This window comes from Xenopus tropicalis, chromosome 1 (genome assembly GCF_000004195.4).
Source record: "Xenopus tropicalis strain Nigerian chromosome 1, UCB_Xtro_10.0, whole genome shotgun sequence".
NCBI classification, from domain to species: domain Eukaryota; kingdom Metazoa; phylum Chordata; class Amphibia; order Anura; family Pipidae; genus Xenopus; species Xenopus tropicalis.
Genome location: NC_030677.2, coordinates 36,625,263 through 36,639,133, shown reverse-complemented (window position 1 = coordinate 36,639,133; position 13,871 = coordinate 36,625,263). Strand labels below are relative to the sequence as shown.

At 40.6% G+C, this 13,871-nt stretch overlaps 1 protein-coding gene across 1 annotated transcript in view; it reads left to right on the top strand.

Moving 5' to 3' along the window:
* apbb2 (amyloid beta precursor protein binding family B member 2) overlaps nucleotides 1-13,871 on the top strand; it is a gene marked incomplete at its 5' end in the record, with an annotated part of 123,399 nt that overhangs the window by 86,197 nt on the left and 23,331 nt on the right.

Sequence of the window (13,871 nt, the reverse complement as noted above, 5' to 3'; positions counted from 1 at the left end):
GTGCAACCTGTTGTAGAGGAACACAGGCCCTGAGATATGACTGTTATATATAAAATTGGAAATACAATTCCCAATTAATTTAGTTTTAAATAAATGCATTTCTTTGGCTGTGCAAGGCAATCCTACAGGCTATTATTGAGAGCTGTGAGCGCAAAGCGGTGATAATGTTAGTGACAATATACCTTTATAGCGAGAAACTACAATAGTCTTCTGATTGTCCAATCAAACTGAAAAAAGCCTTAACAAATCAGAATGCATTTATGATCTTCTCTTATCTGTCAGTCATTTCTGTTCATAATATATGTGACCTGCATTCAGTCATTTTACTTTTGTCAAATAGCGAAGCCACAAGCCTCTTAGTTTTGAAAAGGAATTAAGTGAGAGGTATTTTATCATCAATGCAACTCTTGTGTCTAGCTACTAGTTATACTAAACTATTATTAAAGGGGACCTGTCACCCTAAGTAATAACTCCAAATTATTTTCTATATTGTTAGTTGAGCAAAATAAACTTTACTTACTCTATATAAATAATATATATTTTGTTTCCTTCTGGAATTACTCAATCAAAGCAAGCAGGCAGGCACCATTTTGTGGACACTGTTATGAAGGCAAGCTTTGTATCATGCCAAAATCTTGTTTATTTGCCAGTATGGGGGACCAGATGCTCATGCACTGGCTACACAGTTAGATGAGGAGGAGGGAGGGGAAAGTGAGATGTGCAGTGACATCTAGGTAGTGCTGAATGGAAAGCTAAAGTTATTGTCTGCCCCACCTCTATGCCTAAGGCATAGAGGCGGGGCAAGCAATTTATGATTGACAGCTGGGATTTTTAGATGCCTTTATAATGGGTTTGGATGTGTTAATATAAAAATGAATTTGGGTTTCATGTTTAATTTGAAAAGGACTTTTACTATACAACTTTTTATGTCTGGATGACAGGTCCTCTTTAAGGAGGTTTTGGCCATATCAGGACTTAGTCCATTTACTTTTGTGAGTTGCCATCCTAACATACAAAAAACTTTCCAGGGTTCTCCTATAATTTATTCTTCTAAAAGCAATACTGTCCTGGAAATCCTAGTTTTTTACCTTGACGTAATTTAAGATTCTGCTCATCTTATGAAAAGCTATAGAGTATAATATTAGATAAAGCGCCAGTATGCTACTTCTTCTGCTCTGGACCATGTCTTCTTCTATCATTAGAGAATAGTGATGTATATTTTTCACATTCTGAGGGGCGCTTATCAGTTCAGTAAGGGATGGAGGCTGAACCAGGAAGACCAAACTAATTACTTGGCAACAGATCCAGTTGGCGAACTCCATGGTGGTCTCAAATGTAACTCAGAAGACAGAATGACAGCAGATTTAGTACCATTTAGATGATGGTTTTGTTTAAATGTTGTTGACTAATTCAAACTATGATGATGCTGGAATCCTTTATAAGTGAGAGACTAACACTCATTCCACTTTCCTTTTCTACTTGTTAATATTCTTCCCTTCCACACACCCCTGTGCCTGCCTTCTTTTGATTTTGGACTGCTTTCTTAGCTGAAGATTTAAGGTGCTACACCTGAGCCCCACAATTATACCAGTATAATAATAAATATATCAGTTTGCATCATATGAATAATTTGCCCCATCAACTTATAGCATAGGTTGTATATGTGTGCTGTTTTTAATTCCGAGACTATTATTACGTCACCAGCAGAATGTGTGCCTACATGAGTGAAGTACCTGCTTTCAACAGGCAATTTCTCCAACATGCCTCAGGGTATTCTGTTGTTCTATCATTAAACCTCAAGGATCATATATCACTCAGTTAAAATGTAATAATACACACAACATAATGTGATTTTAATGTCATGTTATCAACAGTCTGATGATTTATGAGTGAATAACCTAGATCTCCTAATCATGTTTCCTGCCCATTGTTCTGTTTGTCTTCTAAAGAAACACCCCAGCATTTAGCAACTGCCTTGTGCAACACCTTTCTATAGGGATCTACATAATACATTTTTCCTGGCTTACTTGCCCATTTGTCACTGAGTAAAGTTTGTTTTTAGAAAGCTCAGTGTTGTGCGCAACTCGGGGCATTTTTATGTTATTGGTGATGCAGCATTCAGAACTCAGATAAACCACTTCTGATGTTTGCAATAAAGTTATTATTGGCATTCTGTTGCAGGGCCCCATCTAAGACTTTTGTTCACTGGTCATAATAAATTCATAACCCAGGGTTTTAGCATTTACTAAAGGCTATGTCTGGCAGCATGATCAGATGTAGCTTGTTCCTTGTAGAAACAAGCAATAGCCTTCTAATGGCAGGGGTGCTTGTGTTACTGACACAACGTATGTATGTATGTATAACTTTATTTATAAAGCGCCACAAGGGTACGCAGCGCTGTATAAGCAATACAATAAATATATATAAATGCACAGGGAATAAGTGCCATGAGGTATGAGACACAGTAGGAAGGAGGTCCCTGCCCCGTAGAGCTTACAATCTAAGTGGCCCCTGAGTTAGACTCATTGCTTGACTGTCCCTGAAAATTTGGGCAATTCCGGACACAGTAGACTGTAGGGTTAATTTGCGAACATAGGTGCTATTGTGCAAGTGTAGTTGGCGATAGCATCTAATATGCAATTAGTTTTGAACAGTCTGCTATAAGTTGGGAAATGAAAGCATTAGTGGCTAGCTACAACTGCAGTTCTGTACTGTAGCACATATTATTTATTTATTATCTGGTACTTATATATATATATACCATATATATTGGGCTGACACATTTACTTAGGTTTAAAAATAATCTTGTGACAAGCATTCTCCACCTGCATCCTTCACAATTTAGGGGCAGATTTATTAAAGATCCAAAGCAGGTTCATCAGATCCATGTAGCCGATGACCACTGTTGAGATGTTTTGGGGGGGCAACCTGCTAGCCTGAAGTACCCCTTGAGCTTTGCTCATACATTTGTGGCCAAATAGCATATGATCAATAAACCATCAGCCTGTTTGTGGGTTGCTAAACTGGCGTCTATAGCAAAGCCCTACTGTTTATTATATAATGGGGTACAGATATGGTGTCACATGTACGCTTTGTTTCATTGCAAGCATACATTTCATGTCTGTGAATTGGCAATACTGAGTTTAGAGCCAGAAAAGGAAATTACAGGAAGATATACTGTGGGAAGCTGCCTTTCATTTAACTGTCATAATTAAGGGGACATTAATTATCTCCAAGGTCACCTGTAATCTGCGAAATTCATCAATACTGAAAAAAGTGGTTCACATCTTGCGTACCTAATGGCTTAATGGGTTTCTGCATGGGGTCAATGAGACATAAAGCACTATGCAATCTAGATTGCTACCGTACACCGCAATCTGCAAAGATAGGGAATAATTAAAAGCAGAGCCTAATTGTAATTATGCACTTTCCCATACATTCCACAGATAGAAATCCTACAGTAATAGATTTGCAGATAGAAGCATAGTATAAGTAGTCACTCAGACGCTGAAGATGAGACCTCCTTTCTTCTAAACACAAGGGAGTCCTCATATTCATGCAAAACAGTATTCCTTGGGAAAAGTCCTTTTGCTTAAAAGTTTCCCAGTTTTAGGAAAAACAAAATGTGTTGGTTGTGTCCACTGAGCAGTTTTTGCTTGTGCTGAATGTCATTGAGTGCAGCACACGGTTTGTGATGAGCAAATGTGAAGACAATGGAGTCGATTCACACATGCATCTTAGTGAGAGACACACTCATTTAAAGAAAAACATCATTTTAATCAAGCAATGACATCTTATGAATGCTGTCTTGTAGATACATAGGGGTGGGGCTCTGATGTATGGAAATCATGTCCTGTCTCATGTCCTGTTAGGGAATGGCATCTCAGACTATTCCAGACTATTTTATCTTTATTGAAACGTAATGTAGTGATATAAATAAAGCATGTTTGCGTTTAAAGTTTCTACATAACATGGAATATATCTGTGTGAATAGGGAAATGGGCTTGTAAGCTGTCATGGGGCAGAGACCAGTAAAGAGATTTGTGATATATTGTGGCTGTATAAATAAAGGTTGATAATAATAATATACTCTCCCTGAACAGGCTGCTGGCAGTTCCATTACCCCACTCAGATTTTGGGTAAGGACATGTCCCGGATATGTAGGGTCTGTGTAGTGATGTGTGGGCCGACCTCGGTGCATCATTTGTGGGTTTCAGGCAGGTTCTAGTTGAGCTCTTCTGCCCACCGATGGCCTTACACTGCTGGATTGCACTTCCAGATTTATAGGCATGCACCCGCCCCACCCCATCAACAGTGGGGCAGGTTGGGTGCGGGTCTATAGATAGAGGGGAGAAGCCGGCTTGGGTAGGGTTCAGGTTGGAAGCGGGCAGGTTAGGGTCACATGTTGGTCAAGTTTTTCTCAACCCACACATCACTATTGTGCAGCATACACAATACTACAATAACCTTACCTTTTACCCATAAGGCTCATGGTACAGTGTAGCTTATAGTGCATTAAAATAGGGTTACCATCAGTGCCCATTTCAGGACTGACCCTGTTTTGAGTTCCTTGTCCCTAACAAAAATTGACCCTGGCATGTGTCCCCACCTCTGAAAGCTGTCTCCGTGGCAACAGAGCCACCCCCAGAAAATTGTTGCTGTTACAGGATAGGAGTAAGGACACAGTGGTCTTCTGGTATCCCTTCCTTTTCTCCTCCCATGTCCTGCAAACTTGCTGCATTAGCTTTTCTGCTGCTGAAGGAAAGTATATTTAGAAATTATTCTGGAGCTTTTATTGGAAAATGTATTGTGAATAAAATATGTGGCTGTGATGTTGAGCAGGTGTATGGCAATGGGGGAGTGGCCAAAAAGTGGGCATGGCATAAAATATAGAATTATACGTTTGTTTATGATTACATATTAGCAACCAAAGCCACATGTCCATCAAGTAAATCCTTCCTAATTTCAAATTGAGGAAGGTTAAAAAAAACCCCACCAAATTCATGTACCCCTTTTTTTTAGGCTTTTTAGGCTGTGTATGATATAAAAGCGATGCAGACTGATAACTGCACTTGTTAAATACATCCAAGCCAGTGCAGTGCACTCAAATTAAGGATAGGACCTTATTAGCATGTTAATTGCCTTTTTTAATTATTTTGTTTTTAGTGTTATTTGCATTTCATTCTGTTCCCAATAATTGATCAAGGAAGGAGTTGAGTAATGATCAGGATATGCAGTGCTGTTTGGATCAAATTGCTAGGGACAGTCAATAACAGGCTGGGCTCATTCATACACAGACTACAGTATGCCCTAGCCCAGCTTCCTGGGCTATGGCCTCAAAAATCTTCCAAAATTCTGCAACTTCTCCAAGGCCTTTGACATGTGAACCAGGGGCACAGCTACAGGTGTAGCAACCAAAGCCTGGTCATGTTACTTAAGGGCACAAATAATTGGATTTCTCTTGACAGAAATGACAACCTTGAGGAAGGGGTCATTTTGAGCCTCTCATGCAGGTGATAAGGAGTACAGAGGAGGTGCCCCTCTACTGTCTGTCCTGAGTTGCAACCATAATAAAATTAATCTGAACGCTACAAGGTTTAAAGTTGGACCTCCTGCATCTCTTGCCATAATGTGGCAGCATCCTGAGGGAGTTGTCCAGACAGGGAGAGTGAAGAGACTAAGGGCTCTGGCACACGGGGAGATTAGTCGCCCGCGGCAAAACTCCCCGAGTTGCCTTCCCCTGCCATCCCATTGGCGACAATGTAAGTCGCCGGTGGGATGGCAGACGCGGCGGGATTAGTCGCCCGCGAACAGGGAGTTTTGCCGCGGGCGACTAATCTCCCCGTGTGCCAGAGCCCTAAAGCACAGATTGTCTAGGAGATAAGGGTGGGGAAATTGAAGTAGTCATTAAAGGGGAGAAGATAAGGGATCATTGATTTAAAATGACAGGAAAGCAAGTCAGAAGTTAAAATTTCAGTTTAGAGAAAAGTAGGAAAAACTAGAAATGGGTTAAGAAGAGAATACTCTTACTACTGAAAGAAATGATCAGAATAGGAGAGAAGGAAAGAAGAAAATACACTATTAGAAGGTAAAATAGAGGTGAATATAGAGAAGGAGGAGCTATGAGAAGGTGACAGAGAAGGTGGGTAGAGAGATAGAGGAGCAAATAATTGTTTGAGAGGATCCATTGTCTAAAGCTTCTTGGTGGGCCTTGCCCAGTCCAGCCCAACACTCATGGTGGCTGCAAAGCACAGGGCCCCACTGACTTCAGTGAGAATTAAAATGTGCAGCAGTAGGTGATTGCAATGCTCACAGTGTGCAATAATAGTGCCTTATTATTAGTCAATGGGCATTTATTTTTCATCAATGTCAAAAATTTCACAGTGAATCCATGCCTGGAGAAAGACTTCTCTCATTACCGGCAATTACCTGACTAAATCACTGCTATGATAAATCATATCTCTTATGTGTATGAATTTGTGACTTGTTCTCGCTGTGTAGTCACTAGGCAGAACCCTAAATATTGCAGGGTCCTTCCACTGATAACATCCACTCTTAGTGATGATGCCAAAAAATTATAATGGCTACCTCACAACAATAAGAAAACCAGCATAAAATATTGATGTAAGTAAATATTCTCCTTTTCAGTTAATACCTACAGACTGATATTTAATAATATTTACAGTCTTTTCATTCATTTTGGGTTAAAGATGACGTGCAGTAGGAAAATTGGCAGTCTGGTGCCCTTATTTCTGACTAAATGACTGGAACATCGTGTTCAATTGGCAGCAAATATGACAAATCACTAATAAGATCAAAAGTGCGACTTCAGCATCTAAGGTGACAGGTCAGCAGCTTAATGGGTCCCCTGCACAAGCCGCTACTTCATTCAGTAGCTCCGTAATTCTGTATCATATACTAGCAGAAATCTGCTTCAGTGAGCAGAGCAAAGTGATCTTCTGCTGATATATGGTTGTTTAATACAGTGTAAATCTCCTGCCACCGGCTTTGTCTCTGGCAGGAATGTAACCTTTACCACCTATTACATGCTCCATTCATACTTATGGAAATGCAGAGCCACCAATTAAGCCATCTCATCTCATTCTGATAATTATTATATGGCATGGCCCAAAAGCTACAAATGAAAGTTCTTTATGGAACAATATACACCATATAAGATGTCATTACAGACCAAGGGCACAATGGGTATTTTCTTCATCACGTATTGCCTGGTGAAGGAACTCCTGTCACCACCCTATAAGGCAAATTTCAGGTACTAATTGAGTCTGTTGCTATTCATGTCATTTGAAGATGGCACAGATGGTGAGCGTATTTTATTATTGGAAAAACTGCCTGGGCAGGGCTGTTATAATAAATATAACAAAAAAGGGAAAGTTGTGTTCAACCACAAAATTTTACACCATTAGGTGGAGCAATGAGGTTGACACCCCAAAATACATATAGACAACAACAAGAGATCCTCTGCATCACCCATTATCAGTATATGTAGGACATTAATACATTCTGTGCATTAAGCTACCAAGAAATGCCCTCCCCTTTAAGCAAAACAGGAATTGTTTGTCCATATATTGCAGTATACTTCAAGCTGGCCAACTACGTCAAAGTCATCCCTTCTGGCCAGCTCTACACTGACTTATGCGATTCATTAAGAATTCTACTGCTTCAATATACATTTAGCAAAGTAACCGAGTTTTACCAGCAGCTTACTTGCTTTCATGGTTAAACCCCATATGGTTGCCCTTTTATTGGCTCTACTGGGATCACCTGACTGTAGCTGGGAAGGGTGGGAGCTACAGCATTGAGCTGCCCCCTGCTCCTGTATAAACTATAGCAAAATAAAAGGGAAAATCTTAATGAATCAGATAAGTCAGTGTAGAGCTGGCCAGAGGAGATGACTTTGACGTTGTTGACCAGCTTGAAGTATATTGCAATATATGTACAAACAATCCCTGTTTTAATTAAAGAGAAGGGCATTTCTTAGTAGCTTAATGCATAGATTGTCTTAATGTCCTATATATATTGATAGTAGTTGAGTGCAGAGTGTCTATCTTGTCTATCTGTTTGAATAAATAGGCAAAAGGGCAATTGCCCAAGGCCCACCAGACTGGGGGCCCACCATCAGACCTTTTATCTGCTAAAACTTTTGACTGAAGCAGCATCCAGAAATGTCAGACCCCTCATTTTAATAATCTGGAAGAGCTCAATATAACTATTTCTATTATTTATTATTTTTATTTTTATTATGTAAAGATACATTTTTAATAAAAAGCTATTATTTCATATATATGTATTTGTGTTATATAATTACGTTGTTGACAAGGATAAAAAAAAAGGGTAAATGTCTGTTAATTTCAACTTTTTAGCCACATTAATCGTGACAAACTACTAGTTCGTCCCCTCTGTCATCTCCAATTTGCTTTGGAATCCTGCTTCCAACCAGTCCCATGATTTTCACCTGAAATCTGTCCATTGACATTCATGTTCTTAAGTGTGCCATAACAGAATGTGCATAGTTATTAATAGCAGTCACTGGGGGTGTGGAGAGTGGCTCCAGGATATCAGAGCGTACCACTCTCGTGAGCACAATGTTGATATTTCTGCAAGTTCTTTATATAGAAAAATGCATCTTTCCTTGGTCTCCAGTCAGTTAACCTTCATGGCTGTACGGCAGAAGCCAGACTGGAAGCCGTGCACACAGTGCTGGAAGTATTTTTGGTGTTAAGGGGAGGGGTCTCACAGCAGTTGCCTCTTCCAGTTCTTGATGGAACGCTAGCGTTGCTGCATGTCACACATCAAGATCCCTGAATCCTATCTGCTCCCTGCGCTCTACCTGCTGCTGCTGCTCCTCACAATCACAGGTTTGTTGTCAGTAGACTCATTTGCTCTTTTTTGTAACATGTCATTATTTTTTAATCATCTTCACTGTGTGCATTAGACTAAATCAGATTGTGCCAGGGCTGTAAATTCCAGAAAAGCTCATTTGGCAGAGCTCCGTCAGGGCTGTAATTTTTTGATTTATCTGTCGGTATGACCTTGGTGCTTCTGTGTGTGTGTGCGAGCTGGAACAATGACACTTCAGGACATTCTTCTTCGTACCAGCCAGCTGCTCGCACAGAAGTGCAACCCTTTCCTTGCTATTGACTCTTATTGTGTAGCCTAAAGGCACTTTCATTGGAGCTTCTTCTTTTAACCCACAAAGCTTCCGCTCCATCACTCAAGGTGCAGTCATAGGGTTAATGAGCCACCCTGTAATATTATCATTTATGTTATTGTTTACTTTGTATGAAGCTAAGTGTGACCTCCTGGTACCCAGGCAGATTTTAAACCTATAAGTGAATGTAGAGTGGATGACGAATCCCCAGAAATGTATTTTCTAGGAGACGGCATATTCTCATTGAAAGCACTTAGTCACACAGCCCACCCACATACATTGTCATAGGCAAATGATAATAACAGTAGACTGCAAAAGCATGATATGCTCAGGAAAGAGATATTTTTCTTTGGGATCCCTGGGTAATTGTGTCCCTCATAACATAGGACAACCACCCATCTTTAAACCTCAACACCAGAACCAGCAAAAGTTGGTTCTGGTGTTCCTGAAGCCATCACCTTTCTTTGGGAATGTTTCCCAGCTTCCCATTCAGTAAACTCTCTCAGACCTTTGATCTGCTCTCTGATTTGCACCCACCATGCCGTCTCTTTGTCGTGGGAAATTCTGGCTTTTCTTAGAGGAAAAGATGCTGTTGCTAAGCACTTGCTTCACAATCGCACCAGCGCCTTGTGAATGAATAGAAAGCGTTACTTTAGAATCACGACACGGAGCTCCAAACATTTTCCCAGCTCAGACAAGCAATTACATTTGCTGTACATCAGAAATAGTGTTGCTTAGGTTTGGGGGAGTGCGTGGCAACTTGCTGGCAGCAAATTAGCTACACTTGTCACCCGAACCTTCTTACTTTCTGTCTATTGCTTTTGTCTGCATTTCAATTAAATTTTTTATTATTATTGTAGACTTTTAATTCTGGCTGCATTGCACTTTTTTGTATTAATACCAACTGCAGTTAACTGAACCTGGTTCCCAAGACTTGTCTGGTAGGAGGTTATATACACAAGACCCATCAAAATCCTAGAAATTAGTCCTTATAAACGGAGCTTAGTGATGTCATCAGTTATAATTGTTGTTTGGTGATGTAATTAGTGTCATGTGACTCACTTAAACTATTATGCCCCCTGTGTAAAATATGAGGGTATTGAATTTCACCTCGAACCACACCCTCTTGTCTGAAGGGGAATTATACAACCTGTATAAGTACAGATAAAGGCGACAAAATGAATCAAGGGGCTTGTCCGTGCAGGTTAATTTTATGTACAATAGGCAAGAGGGTGCATATGATCACATACTATAAATAGAGCAAGATGGCATAAAGACAATTAGTAGTAGATGTGCCACAAGGGTACCAGTTTAGCAGATAGATATATAATGCTGGGACAGTATCACATATGGTGTGAGTGTGGGGACTGAGAGTTTGAAGTCATAAAGGAAATTTTATGTATTTCTTTTCCTTCTCTGGGTCCCCTTCTAAATGAATAAGTACAGGGCAACATGATTCACCATCCGACAGGAAGACAAACTAGTTGCACGTGCAGCTTTTCATGTGCATTTAGAGCATCACTGTGGTACCGTAGGTACAGGACCCAAAGGAAAGAATGGACTTTGTGAACTCATGCGTTTACATGTGATGGAATGCAGGAATAAACTCATGTGTGTAAAGGTGGCCATACACGCACCGATATTATCGTACGAAACCTTGTTTCGTACGATAATCGGTGCGTGTATGGCATGTCGGCGAGTCGACCGATATCGCAGGAAGCTGCTGATATCGGACGACTCGCCGATCGGACCAGTTTGAAAATTTTGATCGGGCGCCATAGAAGGCGCCTGACCAAAATTCTTCCTTCAGAGCTGAATCGGCAGAAGGAGGTAGAAATCCTATTGTTTCTACCTCCTTACCTGCCGATTCAGCCCTGAATGGTGTGTGGCGGATCTTACGATGTTTCGTGCGACCGATGGTCGTACGAAACATCGTCAGATCGCCACGTGTATGGCCACCTTAAGGGTCCTGGTATTTTTTATCTTTTCATTTGAGGAGACCGCCAGCCTCCTGGGGATGCTGAGCATAGTCCCCCCTCATTCTCTTTCCTCTTGCTCGCTCATTTGCAGCATGGTTAGGGGTACTACCATACAGCAGACCCACTGTCTGGGCCCCCCGTCCCCTGTGTATTGGAGTTATGCCCTGGAGAAAGCCCTACTTATTATCTACATCTAAATTTCACATTTTCAAATGTGATTTAGTAAATCAAGAACTTTCATAAGTAATGATCCAATTACGAGTAAGTAAGGCCTTGATAAAGTTCAGTCATTATTTATTTATTTCAGCTCTGGGTTTGCTGATTGGTTGAATTTCTAAATCATGACTCAACAGAAGGACAGTATGGCAGCCCTCAAGCATTAATGCATGCTAAAATGGAGGGAACAGTGAGGCTTATTTATCAACACTGGGCAAATTTGCCCATAGGCAGTAACCTATAGCAACCAATCAGTGATTGGCTTTTGTCAGCTAGATTCAGGCAGAACAATGAATGAAACAATTTTATTGGTTACCATAGGTTACTGCCCATGGGAAATTGAAATGTATATTAATCCAGAGAACTAACGGTATAATTAATAGGGGTGGCAAAATGTTAGGTTCCCCCCCCCGTCCCAGTGATTACAATCGCTTACTGGTGCTCCTGTTCACTACAAACTGCACAAGCCTGGGGTATTTCTGTAGAAGTCCATTATTGCTATCTTCTCTCATCGCTTCTTGTCTCCTCTTTGTTCCAGACCGGACAGTCGCACGTACAGTGTCCAAATGCCCAGCTCTCTGTAAATGTCACTTATAAGCTCTTGCACTTACACAAGTTCTTTCAAGCTATGCCCCTTTACCCTATGGTATGGTCCGGGTGTGCTATTAATGAATAAATCTCCATGATCCTTTCTGCCCAGCTGAATATTTAGGCTTTCCAAATATGTGAGACTACATTGAGGACACCTACAGATTAGTCACATACACAGGGTTAAGCTTGTAATGTGGATAATAGGAAGACAGAAATGGAAAGCGGGGCTCACCCCGCAGCCTGCAGCGCACAGCAAGTAATCATTAGTTCCTCATGTAAAATGATTTGCACGTTAGCTTCAGCGAGCCGCGCCAGCCTCTCACGCCCACTACCAAGAGTCATATTGGCAGATCTGCACATTGGCATTTCACTATCCATTTCTCCCTAATTAGCCCTATTATTGGAGCCTCTTAACATTCTGTTTATTATTAATCACCTTTTTTTTTATTTAAGCGGATGAGTGTATAATATTACATGAATGAGTCAGAGATAAAGCTGGGGACAGATTTTCACACTCCATAAGGACGCTGTTTCACTGGCTTCCTACATAGGGTTGCTTGTTCTAAATCAGTAATTTGCAGCAGAACAACAGGTTGGGTGCAAGGAATCTGTATCTCTGGTGTTAAAAGGGAAGTTTAGGGTAAATCTCCTTCCATACATTCATAAATATAATATAATCCAAAATGAGGAGGAATCTGTTTTAGCCTCCATTGGTGCACATTTATCCCTCTGAATATTCTTACATGGAACACATTCTGTTTTCACCTTTGGCTTTATTAAAACCTCACTTTCTACCACAATTTGTTTTCTCCATTGTTCCTATTTATATAAGAACTTTTGCATCTTCTTTGACAAAAATATGACTATATATATATTAGGGATTCGAATACTGAACCGAATCCTGCTTAACATGTGCTAATTAGGATTTGGAAGGGATAAATGTTGGAGTGTGGCGAAAAATCTTCAACATCCATGTTTACGTGACAAAAAGTCACGTACTTTTTAGGATTCGGATTCGGTTCGCCCAGGACCGTGGATTCGGCCGAATCCTGCCGAATACCAAACCGAAGTTAACAGCACCCTCTGGTGACCAAATTTCCATGGGGAAAATGATGGAACACCTAAAATGTCTTAGTAAAGGGGGATAAAGAATATTTTACAGCGTTATGGGTGGTTTCCATATAATATTGAAAAACTCTGCTGTTGGGAGTGTTGTAGCACAGTAGGGTGCAAGTAGTGCCATGGTTTAGCAAACAGATGCCCCAAGCTTTCAGTGTATGCAATAGGATCTGTTACAGATCTGTGGTTTGTTGTGATGCTTATATCTCTCTGGGGTACTTCAGTACAGGGCACTTATTACAATTAAGCTTTCTGTAAGCAGCTGCCTTAATTATGTTTCCCTTAATGATAAAGGGCATCTTAATCTTCATTAAAAAATCATCTAATTATATCTTGTCTAATATGTGTAGATGGCGTGCTGACTGAAGCCAGGGATTTAATGTGCAGAAGTATTGGGGAGTCACCTTCATTTGTGGCAGCCTGGGGCAAATCGGATTTTGCAGGGACCCCCTTATTTATAAAGTAAAACTGTAGTATTTCAACAAAACGGAGGTTTAAGAACTCTGTGCTACAGTCAGAATCTTTTGCCAGTATAACTGCTGCCTCCACTGTTTCCCTAACTACTTCTCCCTGGGGCCCAGTACAGTCACCCCTTCCCAGCATAACCCACTTATCCAGCCCTTATCCACCTCATTATGAGCTCCACATTCCATTTCAGTAATGTTTTATGATTTTTATTGCTGGAAAGCAAAGGCAAGGTCAGATGAATTACTAGATGCTTCTCTCTGCCAATGAAAGGACTTGTACATACACTGAAACTTATTCAGGAATACAGTTTTGCATTTACAGGTGTA